The sequence below is a fragment of the Montipora foliosa genome, chromosome 6, assembly GCF_036669935.1.
Source record: "Montipora foliosa isolate CH-2021 chromosome 6, ASM3666993v2, whole genome shotgun sequence".
In the NCBI taxonomy this organism is placed as follows: Eukaryota; Metazoa; Cnidaria; class Anthozoa; order Scleractinia; family Acroporidae; genus Montipora; species Montipora foliosa.
The window spans coordinates 28,921,475-28,933,974 of NC_090874.1; the positions used below are offsets into that span (position 1 = coordinate 28,921,475).

At 39.4% G+C, this 12,500-nt stretch overlaps 1 protein-coding gene and 1 pseudogene across 4 annotated transcripts in view; one reads left to right on the plus strand and one right to left on the minus strand.

The window, feature by feature from the left end:
• LOC138008566 (uncharacterized) overlaps positions 1-3,180 on the minus strand; it is a 4,156-nt pseudogene extending 976 nt beyond the window's left edge.
• LOC138007091 (delta-1-pyrroline-5-carboxylate synthase-like) overlaps positions 1-12,500 on the plus strand; it is a 209,368-nt gene that overhangs the window by 25,986 nt on the left and 170,882 nt on the right. The window lies entirely within an intron of this gene.

Here is a 12,500-nt window from a genome sequence, read left to right on the forward strand (position 1 = left end):
GTGAAGGACAGAGTCATGATCCTGGGTGACGTCATCAGAGATCACAAACAAATGCTCTTCACAAATTGTTGGTTCCTCTTCCTCAGAATAGTCATGGATGCACACGGCTTGATCAAGAGGAAGGTTTTCAAGAAGAGAATGTACGTGTACATAGCTGTTCCCTTTGCCATTTAGCAAGAAAGGAATGGTAAGGAAACTGTCCTAACAGCTGAATAAAATAATCGAACAGTTCCTTCGATCCTGTGCACTTCTCAACAAGGGCGATTTCCATCAGTGGTAAGTTTTCCAGTCGACACATAGTCGTAACGCTTCCGTTTCACTTTGTGATTGCCAACACCTTTCTCGTCTAGCAACAAAACCAAGTTGTGAACTCCACAGTCTTTGCACTGCCTTTTCAAGCATTTCAATTTATGATAGTCTTGATCTTCAGGGTTGGGGCAAAGCGTTTGTTCAATAATATTTCCAACTGAGGTATACACTTCTGTAACTGCTTGATTAGCTTCTCTAATTTCATCAATCACTTACTTCCTGAACTTCATGCAGTCTTTGAAGGCAATTTGAAGTTCAACGTGTTGGGGACACATGCAAGTCTGCCTATCTCGTTCGCTTGCCGCCCTAACAAAATAAGGCTTCAGGTTTTCAAATTTTCGCTGAGATATCTTTAAAGATCTCTAGGTGCATTGATGCAAACTCTAAGTTGCCTTCCGTGTGGGTTTTTTCAAGCATGTGTTTCGGATGTGCAACCCATGTTTTCACTCCAACGCATTTTCTAATCAAGTCTTTCTTGTTTACTGTCGTTCTACTTGCTACCATTTTCCAATAATCATAAACAAGCTCTTTGGTTTCTTCAGTGACTGCATCCTGCCTGGTTTTTCATTTGGTTGCAAGCCAGCTTGGCTCTTCACCTTTTAAGATCATTTTGTGTTTGTCAATTCCCGACTTGATGCTTCTTCTATCCAAGTCTATGAGCTTTGAAAGTGTTTTCACTTTGACCGAAAGAAAGTGATTTTGCCGCTACAAATGCAGCTCTTCCTTTGTTTACTTGTAATTTTTGACGACTTTAAGGCCTTGGGTGAGATCGCTAGCAAGCGCTTTCAGTGCAATCACTTCTTTCTCCTCTTCTGGTGTTTTCATTAGTCCGTGTTTCTCGAGCACTTTCCTTGTCCATGGACTTTCTGATATAGCTGCCACTATTTCTGCTTTCTTCTCCAGGGCATCTGGGAGACTCTTCTTAGCTCCTTCAATTCCATGTTTCTTGGCCATCCAGTTTTGGAACGGCGTACCAGTAACGTTGATCGGTGCGGCTTCCGCTTGAACCTGTGCATTTTGGTGTTTTTTTTTTTTTGACTGTATCGCTTACTACATTCTCTAGCCATCTTTCTCTGTTTCTCAAGTTTCCCTTTATTTTTTGAAGCTACATGTATCTTCTACTGGTCTCGTTCATGCTGACGTATCTTTGTGGAGTCTTTGATAGGAACGTACCGCCACTGGCTTCTCAACTTTTCTTTCTGGCTTCCATGACTTTTTCAATAATTTTTCTCTCGGTTTTTCTCATAATGTGCTCTTCTTTTCTTTTGTCTTTCCTTCTTCTTTTGTTCTTGCCACATCTGAATCCTAGAAACTCCAGAATCCATAATCTTTGCATTCAGTTTCACGGCCTTGTGCTTGCGAACAACACAGTACTCGACTGCGTGCTTGAAACATGTGGCATGTGCTCATGGAGTTTCCTGCTCATTTCCTCACCTGATGCAATATTTTACTTCCTAATAAGGAAATCAAACAATGCTTGATTCTGTAGACTTTAGGATGATTTGGAAGTAAAGGAAGCCGTCAAAATGGCCAGAGCGTCACGCTTGTTCTTTCTTGAAATTCGATCACTTACCTTCCTCAGGATCAAAATTGTTGACCATTTGTTTTGAACAAAACTTATTGCTAATATTTTCATCGGCCTTTAGTGGATTCGATCGATTGGGAAATTTAGCAGATCACACGGCTTGCCAATTGTTTAGAATGCAGAAAAGATTTCAAATGTCGACAATGTTTCAATAAAAACACAAAAAATAGGGAAGGAAAGTGATTGTTCTGTTACTCAGGAATTAAGACTCGCACAATGAATTCAAAATGATCTGTCTCTCCCAAGCTTTAAAGCGTGACACATCATATGGTGAACACTTTCGTTGATTTTAAGAAAGATTTAATTTAGCAACAATTTTCAGGATTTTGTTTCCCACTTGAATAGTGAATATTGAAGCCGACGCGAGTTATGCGTGACGCCATGTTTTTGTCGCTGACTTTACAATTTGGCTCAGATTGAATTTTTTCAAAGAATCTTTGTTTAAAATCATCTTTAACACATGTGTAACAATTTTGGAAAGTCTCAATTAGATCTGATCTTTGTGCACTGAGAAATTCTTAAACGATTTAAGCAAATCCATGATTTTTTCATTTGCGTGTGACAAGCGTGCTACTGATCATGAGGTGCACAATGTCTTCAGGGACCGGTGTGTTTTTTGGTGCATTAGCCAGTGGCAGCCTACTACTCTTGCCTGATTTGTATTTAAGAGTGTAGTTATATGCTTGAAGCATTATGGCCCACCCGAAGATATGGGAAGAGGCTCTTTCAGGGAGGGATTTGTTCTCACCAAGCAAACCCAGCAGGCGACTTCTTCTTGAGCCAGTTCAAGGTTGAGGAGCTTTACGTTTTTGTTAGCATTTTCCATGGCCAATGCAATCTGCTCCACTTTCTCCCTGGTTAATTTGTCTTCATTAATTTCGAAGAATCGCTTCTGTGTTTGTATGTCCTTAAGTCAATTAACTAAATTTATCTCTGAGCATCTTGTCCAAATTTGTAAATATTATTTAATGTTTGCTCCTTTTTCGCAGTTCTACTATAAATTCTGTGACTGACTGACTGACTGGGTTTCCAAACACAGTCACAGAATTCGGTTTCTTGCAAAAAATGTGATTTGGTTTGGGTGACAGGAGACCTTTCACTTTCTTGATAATCATAGCCAGGGTAGTTTCCTCTGATTTGGTTTGGGCAACAGGTGATCTTTTACTTTCTTGATAATCATATCCGGGGTTAGTTTCCTCTGATTTGAGGTTAGCTTGGCCGAAGAGGTTTCTGATGAGCTTAAATGCCTTGTTTCCAACTAGCAACATATAGGCCTTTGAATCCATAGCGATCGCTCAGCAAATTATGTCTGCAACCTTGGGAAATGTGGGTGGCCACATGTGCTGTATTCCGGTTTCGTTTGGGGCTTCTTGTAAAATATTTTCAGAGTTGGGGTGCTCCTAATCTGTGGAGAGGACAAACAAAAGTGGAAAGTCACGTATTTAATGATAAACGTAAAAACAAAAGCTAAAAGTTCACAACTGTAATGATAAACATACAATGCATTCACATTTATTTGAACTTCCTACCTTAATAATAAATATTCAATGATCGATTTTGTCCTATGAAAACATCAATCACCTGATTTAAAACTCAGTTGCAAAACTTACTGATACATTTGCATCATAAACAGTCAAATTTTAGTACTAACTTGCCACCCAAAGACAGATTTTTCTTGAAAAAACCGTGCGCCTTATAACTGAATAACTACGGTATATATCTTATTTTTGGGATGATGCGTGTAATTTAGCTACACTACTAAACTCATTAATAAAATTATTATTATATTCTTTATATTCTAGTATGTGTTACAAGTAAAAGCACAACTTTGTAGCGACGTAAATAGAGTAGTTTAATCGGGAATTCTCTTAGACTAAGGTCACATTGATGTGGCTCTTTTGGAATTCTAAAAGCAGATGAGATCGGGTTTCAACGAATCTATTGCCTATTGTTACATCCTTTCTCTTTTCTAAAACAAAAACAAGACGCTTTTTTAAAGCGTTTACTCGGAATACCAAGTGGCAAGAAGTAGGGTGATACATTTTGGACGAGGTAGTTTTTGTGACTACTGCGCATGGCGCGTAGTCACTATTGCCATCGTGTTAGTTTTTCCGAAAATGAGTATGTAACAATAGAATACACTTCGGAGCCAATCCGCATACGAAGAGTGCCAAAGTTCGGACTGTGCAAACAGTACGATGAATTGCCGATAGTTCGTGAGGACGAACGAAATGTTCGGGTGCCCCGTGTTCGCAGATGATGATCTGTGAAGAATACGGTTTTGAGGTGAGGTTTATCATGGTGACACCATGATACCAAGCTACAGTGGAACCCCGTTAATACGGTCATCAACGGGCCAAAAAAAATTGGCCGTATTAACGGGGTGGCCGTATTACCGGGGGTAGGGTGAAATTCATGGCTAAAGGGCCTTAATGACAAATATCGCATTTGCACTTCCAGAAAAACTCTCTTTAATAAACAACAGGAATGTACGTACAGTAATTGTATAAAATACTTGAAACTTCGCACAGTAGGTAAAACGCTTAAAATTGTTAAGTGTACTGTACGTTCTGAGCCTAAAATCAAAACAAGAACAGGCCCAGCTTACTATGCTTCTAAAAAACGGAAGCCGCCGTAATTACCGGAAAGACTTGAGTATCAATCGTGTTTTTGACAAAAGCACAAGGACTTAAGGACGGTGCCTACTAATTAAAGATATTTTTGGGCCGGTGTGTGATTATGCAGGAAATGTAGATCTTAACAAGATTAGTGTTATTGAAATTCAAAAAGAAAATTGGGCGTAACCACGCATTTTTCAAAGATAATTCATGAATAATATCTGTAAAAAGCTGTAAAATACAAAGCATTGTATGGCGTTCTTTCTTAAATTGAAACTTAATTCTCTCTCAAAAATGCATGGTTACCCCCCAATTTTCTTTTTGAATACCAAGAGTACTTACTAAGATCTACTTTCTCCGGATAGTTTTAAACCCTGCAAAAATATCCCTGTATTAGTAAGCATCGGCGATAGGAAATCCGAGTATCTGGAGATGCGCAAAACGTATGCGCAATAACAATAGTAGGCACCGTCCTTAATCCCTTCGCGATTTGCCTTACTGGATTTTACAGTAGTGTCAAGATCATGTTTGTAATGAAAACAGGGAGGAGTGTTGCTGACAGTACTTTGTAAAGTAAATCGGCTGTTCGATTACAGCGGTAACTAACGAAGGTCAATGAAATTAACATTTCACAGGCGTTTGGCGTGAGTGGCCGAGTTAACGGGATGAAATTATAGAGGACTCTACTGTTTGGGATTTAAAATTGTGGCCGTTGGCTGTATTAATGGGTGACCGCATTAACGAGGGTTTTCTGTAAGAGAATGTATGGCCGTTAGGCGGGCTTCCACTGTATTTGATTGAAACAAATATCTATCCCCCCTATGAATCTAAGCAGTTTGGGCCTTTCAAGTACTAGTACATTAGGAGATGTGTTCATACATTTTATCTCAGGAGCGAAAAGTAAGTGCTTTCAAGGCAAAGTAAAGTCCACTTTGATCCACCTACACAAGTAAAAATAACTTGTGTGATTTCAACGCTTCGACAAAGAGCTCAGAAACGATGTGCCGCACAGATCTGAGAATTGGAGGTGGTGTCTAAATTTGTTTCCCGCAATATTCCAAGTTATTGGCCTTTTTCATCGAACGTTTCGAATTAATTTTTCTTGTTGCGTGACAGTGAAAATGACCTATCGCACGTAAATTTTTCAATGGTCGAAAAACTATAGATATGGAAGCTGTGGTGAATCAATTCCCACAATTCAGCCACCCCTATTCACATGACAGAGTATTCTACTTTTCCCCTTGCACATCTCTCGAGTAGTCACATGTGCCTCTCGAGCGCCTATGTTTTAATTTGCCAAGTACGAAACAAAACAAGTAAATGTTTCTGCAGCCAGTTGCTCTTTCATAACAACGCAGATAATGTACTGGTGAAAATCGCTTAATGTTTACAATTGCAAATAAATTCAACAGGTGACATAGCTATAGGGGTAGTATGTCTTGGAACTGGTTGTTTGAATGGAAATTACGTGGGCGTTAGGTCTATCTTTGCGGGATCTAGTATGTAGCTGACATCAGATAAACTGGTTTCAATTGTAATTAATATGGGTAAGTGAAAAACGGTATTCATCTGCGAAGGTTCCAAATTAAGGGTGTTGTGAATAATGCGGCCGTTGACCTCCAGCTCTAGGTAACTAACATGAAGATCAAGAAACTAACAATACAAAGAAAAAAATAGACATCGGCGGATGATGTTGGTACAGAGAACAGCTGAGGCAGAAAGAGACTAAGAAATCTCGGCCATTTATAACATACCGCTGCTGGAAGTTCTGTACTGGCGATTTAGTCATGTTGTCAACAGGCAGGATTATAGTAAATATCTTGTTCATAACATTTCTAGAGGGCTGAATCCAGCATATTCACGTTTAGCTGCACTGCATTGCGTCATTTGCTATATCGTGGAACATGGGCTTTGAATCAGCAAACGAAATTAAACGAGTCACGCTGAAGCCCCAACGTAGAACCCATCATTTAGTTGCTCCTCTGCACGTTATAAATTCCGATTTTCATCTAATTCTGTTAGACGTGAGGCTGTTTCAAGTCTCTCGCTATCTGAAATCTACTCCTTCTCGTCTGTGTTTATTTTTTATTGTTGCAGTTGTTTTGTCCCAGAGGGAGGTCAAATGTATTGCTCGGAGGGGTGAAGTACATTGCTTTTAGCCAATGAAATCACCGGCTCCTAATTCTATTGTCCATTTGCTGCACAGGAAACTAAATTCATCCCAGAATATAACTCGGATACCTTTCAGGTATTCCGAGTAATAAAAAAAAACTATACGTATATACCTGTAGGTCTGTCCAGTTGATGAAGCCTTATTCCATAATAAATAATGTAAAAATCAAATGTTTCTTGTTACCGAGCAAAATACTACTAAAAAAATCAAATAATTGAATCTCTGACGGTCTGGTTTTTTATCATTCGCCTTCAAACCATATCCTTGAGGTGGCTAGGGCGTTTGACTTGTCTGCCCGATCTGGTCATCACAAACTGGGATTGGGCAGAGCTGCTGCTGATTGGATCCAATGGCAGAGGACCATCTCTAGATGTTTGGGCAGGAGAACTACAGGCTGTAGGCTTGGCTGGTGTAATAGCTTTGTTGCTGCTTTTCTGTTGCATGGGAACAGAACACGTTCCATTTGCTAGCGAAGAGGACTGCTGGGGGAAAACTGCTCTGTAGACTTTCTTAGATTAGCTCAATTTCGGCAGAACATACTTTTTCTTCCATCCTCGGTAACAACTTCATAAGACCGTGTGCCGACTTGGGACCTGATGGAGGCCTTGTGTAATCCTTGATCTTTGGTCTTGTTGGATCCATGATACATTCTGACTGTATCACCGGGATTAAGCATTGCAAGTGTCCAAGCTCCTCGGTTGTAGTACTTTGCCTGACGTTCTTTGTTAAACAGGAGCTTCTGATGCTGATCTTTAGTTATCTGTGGACGTAACAGGTTGGCAGTTGTTGGTAACAAGGTTTTCGTTCTACGGCTCATAAGCCTTTGAGCAGGACTGGTATCCAAGCCTTGTGTTGGGGTGTTTCTGTAGGCAAGTAAAGCTAGATAGGCATCTGCCTTGTCCTTCTTTACTTTTTTAGCAATTGCTTGGCTGCCTTAACTGCATTCTCTGCTTTACCAGTCAGTATTCTTAGGGTACAGAGGAGATGTTGTGTTTAGCTGAAACTGCCAGGTTTTGCTGAAGCGCTGAAACTCCTGCGCAGCAAATTGTGGGCCATTATCTGAGACAACCATGTCTGGGATGCCGTACCGTGCAAAGTGCATCTTCATCGCTTGACAAGGTTGATTGTAAGGGTTCTACCTCCCAGAACCCTGAAAAGTAATCAACAATGAGCAGGTATTGCTGACCATTGAGATGGAACAGATCTACAGCTACCTTGGCCCATGGTCGTCATGGCACGTCGTGGGGCTGTAGTGTTTCTTTCTGCTGCATTGAATCTGTGGACCGACACACGTCACACTGCTGTACATAATCTTTGACCTCACTGCTCATTCTTGGTCAGTACAAACACACTCTGGCTCGCCGCTGACATCCATCAATACCAAGGCATGAATACACTGTTGCATATCCCTGCGAAGAGACTTAGGTACTAACACTCTTTCGCCTCGAAAAATCACACCATTCTGAACGGTCAGTTCATCACACACATTGTAAAATGGGAGTGCTGGATTAGAGACTTGAGATTTATCTTCAGGCCATCTGGTCAAGATAACTTTGATAAGTTCTTGCAGTTCATGATCTTCTTCCGTGTGTTTGCGAATGTCATCCATACTGTCTTTACCCGTGTATAATATGCGCCCGTGTATAATACACACCCCAATTTTGGACTGCATTTTGAAAAAAAATACTTCAAGCAAAAAGCAGAACTAGTGTGAAAAAAATCCATTTCCAAAAATAAAACCAAAAAACAAATCAAACAGGCATCTTGGCATCACGGCTACGAACAACGAGATTGAGAAAATTTAATTCCCTTTCAATGTCAATATGTGGATGCCCACATAATTTCGCGAGTTTAGAAGCTCGTAAAGGTCAGCAGTCAACTGCTAACTCATATGAAAATATTATTTTGTTTAACAAGGTAGTCATAAGCGATCAAAATCGGCAACCAAAACAGCCGCGAACCAGGAAAGGTTAAGCATTGAAATTCCAAAGAAATTTTTTTTAAAAACCTATCCAACGGCTTAACGGTGAGAAATATTTATTTTTCATTTGCGAAAAAGATTACAATTTGTTCATCACCCTGGAGAGATCGCTTGGGAAAAACGCGAAGATCAAAATCTTGTATTCGCATCATTAACGCATGAGTTCTTGGTTTTACAAACAGAGGAGTGATGATTGAGCTTATGACAGATGGTGCATTCTTTGCCATAGGCCGGACATTTTTTCCTTTCGTGTTTTGTTCCACAATAAGTGTATTTTATCTTGTACTTTTTCTTTGGCTTACTTTCATGCTTCAGCTTTTGAACGGCATTTATCGATTCAGCAGCTTCAATCGCTTTATTTCCCCCTATTGAGAGTGCGACATGCACGTAAACATTTGTCTAGATCCAGGTCAACCACTTTTAGCAGGGTCGCATTATGAATTCCGCAAATAATTCTGTCGCGAATTAGTGAATCGCTAAGCGTTCTAAAATTGCATGTTGCAGCCAATAACTTTAAATCCGTCACAAATTTCTCTATCGATTCGCCTTCCTGAATTATTGTAAAGAATTTATATCTCTCTAAGGTTTCATGCTTTTTCGGATTGCAATGTTGCTCAAAAGCGTTCATAACATCTTGCAATGTTCGATCATCTCTGGCCTTCTCAAAGTGAAGGGTTTCATATATTTCTCGACCCTTGCTCCCAGTAATGTAAAGTAACATCTTTACCTTTACTTTCTCGTCCAGTCCTTCCATCGCTAGGTCCATATAAAGTTGGATTTCTTTGCTCCATCTCTTCCGCGTGTGCGAGAGATCAGTAAAGTCAAAATCCAATCCTCCAGGAGGCTTTAACTGTGTTATTCGTTCAGCTTGCTGGCCTCCAGACGGTTCTCTGGCGTATCGGGCATTCTGACACCATGTAACAAGTAAATGCACAACTTTGTAGCGACGTTAATAGAGTAGTTTAATCGGGGTTCTCTTTGACTAAGGTTACTTGTTACATTGATCTGGCTCTTTTGGAATTCTAAAAGCAGGGCGATCACACGAGATCGGGTTTCAACGAATCTATTGTCTACTGTTACAGTATGTACATGTAAGACCTTGTTGCTTACATGTAAGGCTTTGCATGATGTGAACCAGATTTATATAACAGATGCTCAGTGAATACTCCCCTTCTGACTGTTATAGATGGTCTTCCAAGAACTTACTCAATGTATCACCTTCCAAACTTAAGACTTATGGGGTTAGAGCTTTCTCAAATTGCGTACCTAAATTATGGAATATGCTGCCTTGGGAAGTTGGAAACAGTTTTAGTGATGAGAGTTACTATTGCTAAGTTTTACTGTGGCTTATATGCATACTTAATGATCTTTTTTTAAAATTTCTTTTATTCCTATTGAATTTTTTATCAATTTTTAGATATCATTCCTTTTTTTTTAACTTCTTTCCAAATTTGTAAAGTCTTAGTAGCTAAATAGTGTACATAACTGTTGTGTAAAGTGCCTCAGGATCTTTTGATTTTGGTGCTATAGAAATGCATTGTTATTGGCAAAGCTTGGCACGCACACTGAGCACTATGTGTAAGAAAATAATATGGTAACCCAGCTGTGCGAGAAGATTTGGTTTTGGTCACCATATGACACTACAACCGCTCATACGTCCACCCCTCCATGTATGCCAATGTGAAACTCTGTGGTGCAACCTGCATTTTTGGGTGCGAACATCTTTGAAAATGAACATCCATTTTATAGTGAATTGACACCTGTCAAAACCAGGTATCCGCTGACCAGTATCACATGGCCATATTGCGAGCTCAAGCTTAAAGCTCATTGACGTTAGTTGTTTTTTAAAAAGTTGACTGCTGACCAGGTACTCGTTTTTTATTGGGTCGCAGGCTTAAGCCAGGTTAACTTATGGTAAATGTTAACAACATGGGAGCTCTTCATTTAGGTTTAGCCAAATCTATATATATTATTATTATATATCCACGTACCTAATAGAAAACAGTTCATTGAATTAGACATGACTTGTTTGTAAGAGGAAGCAAGTAGATTTTGTGTTTCGCAAGGATCAATTTTGGTCCTTTTCCTGAATCTTATCTACCCTAACCCAACTGTGCGAGAAGATTTGGTTTTGGTCACCATATGACTCTATGACCGCCCGTACGTCCACCCCTCCATGTGCCAGTATGCCAATGTGAAACTCTGTGGTGCAACCTGCATTTTTGGGTGCGAACATCTTTGATATTGAACATCCATTTTCTGGTGAATTGACACCTGTCAAAACCAGGTATCCGCTGACCAGTATCACATGACCATATTGCAAGCTCACGCCTAAAGCTCATTGACATTAGCTGTTTTTTTTAAAAAGTTGACTGCTGATCAGGTACTGTTTTTTTATTGGGTCGCAAGCTTAAGCCAGGTTAACTTATTGTAAATTTTAACAACATGGGAGCTCTTCATTTAGGTTTAGCCAAATCTCTATATATTATTAATACATAGATTTAGCCAAGCCTAAAAGCGGAGCTCCCTGGTTATTTAATGTTACTGCCTGTAGGGTTAATGAAAATAGAAAGTTTAGAATATTATTGTCTGCGTTTTGATGCTTCCTGTTGCTGCTTCAGTAATTAAATAATTTTCTTTGCTTTCTTCTGTAGAAAAATTAATTGCCTAACTAGTGAATTCCATGGCAAATTTTACCCTAAAAACTGATATCGCATCAATTACAACGCAATGAGTGTGATATCAGTTTTTCGAGTGAAATTTACTTTTGAATTCACCAGTTTGGTACTGATTTTTTGTTGAACCGCACAAGTTTTAAAAGAAAACAAGCACCCCGCAGTGAGTGAATGGAGAGGAAAAAGGCAATTTCAGAGTGAGCTGTCAATACCCAGCGAATTTACTCTGCTCGCAGAGTACCAGCGAAAACGAAAACTATGTCAGTTTAAGGTCAAAAAAAAGTTTTACCGATGTACTTTATTCCACTTTATCTCTGAAAACAAGATCATTCACACATTGATTTACTTTATTGAAACACGCCAACTTGCCTTGGAACAAGAATCGGCAAAATACGGAAATGCAACCAAGAAAAGATGAACACTAAATTACCTTTAGGTGCTTTAAACAAATTTCTGAAAACACAAACTAGTGAAATTGCCCCCTAATTTTACGAACTCATTTCGATTACATGTTTATAATATAAGGGAAAAACTTTCTTGTCATTGTGGAGGCACATCGAAAACCAGTAGGGCAACGGATTTAAAAAGTATTTGTTCGCACGCATTTAAAAATTCGAGTTTCATTCCTGAACAAAGGAAAACCCAATTAAACCACTTTTTAAAAATACGCATCCACTTTTAGTAACGCATCTGTAAAAGTAACAAACGGTTTAGTGCGCAAGGAAAGAATTTGTGGAGTAAGTTCTTCCAACAAGTATGAGCTATTACTGGTATTCTGTTTTGTCGTTGTCGTTCTCTTTTGCTCTCCTTTTGTTTCTGTTCTAGTCATACACTGTAGGTCCTCCAGGCATCATGTAACCTTATCAGAGCTTCTAAAGATATGCCAAAAATTGCAATACAGCGAAAGAAGTAGCTCTAAGCAAATGAAAAATAAACACTCAGCTTTAAGTTTATATCCCTCCGATGCTTGACTTGAATAACTGCGAAGCAGCCAGTGTGGACCACAGCTATCATGATATGTCAAACTGGATTGAAACCAGCGGAAAGGCAGAAAGAAAACATTTTTCAAACCCTTTTCCACCTGAACACGAAAAGCATTGACTGTGTGAGAACTATAGTTGACGTAGCATGGCCGTGTAGCCAAACAAACAAACAAAAA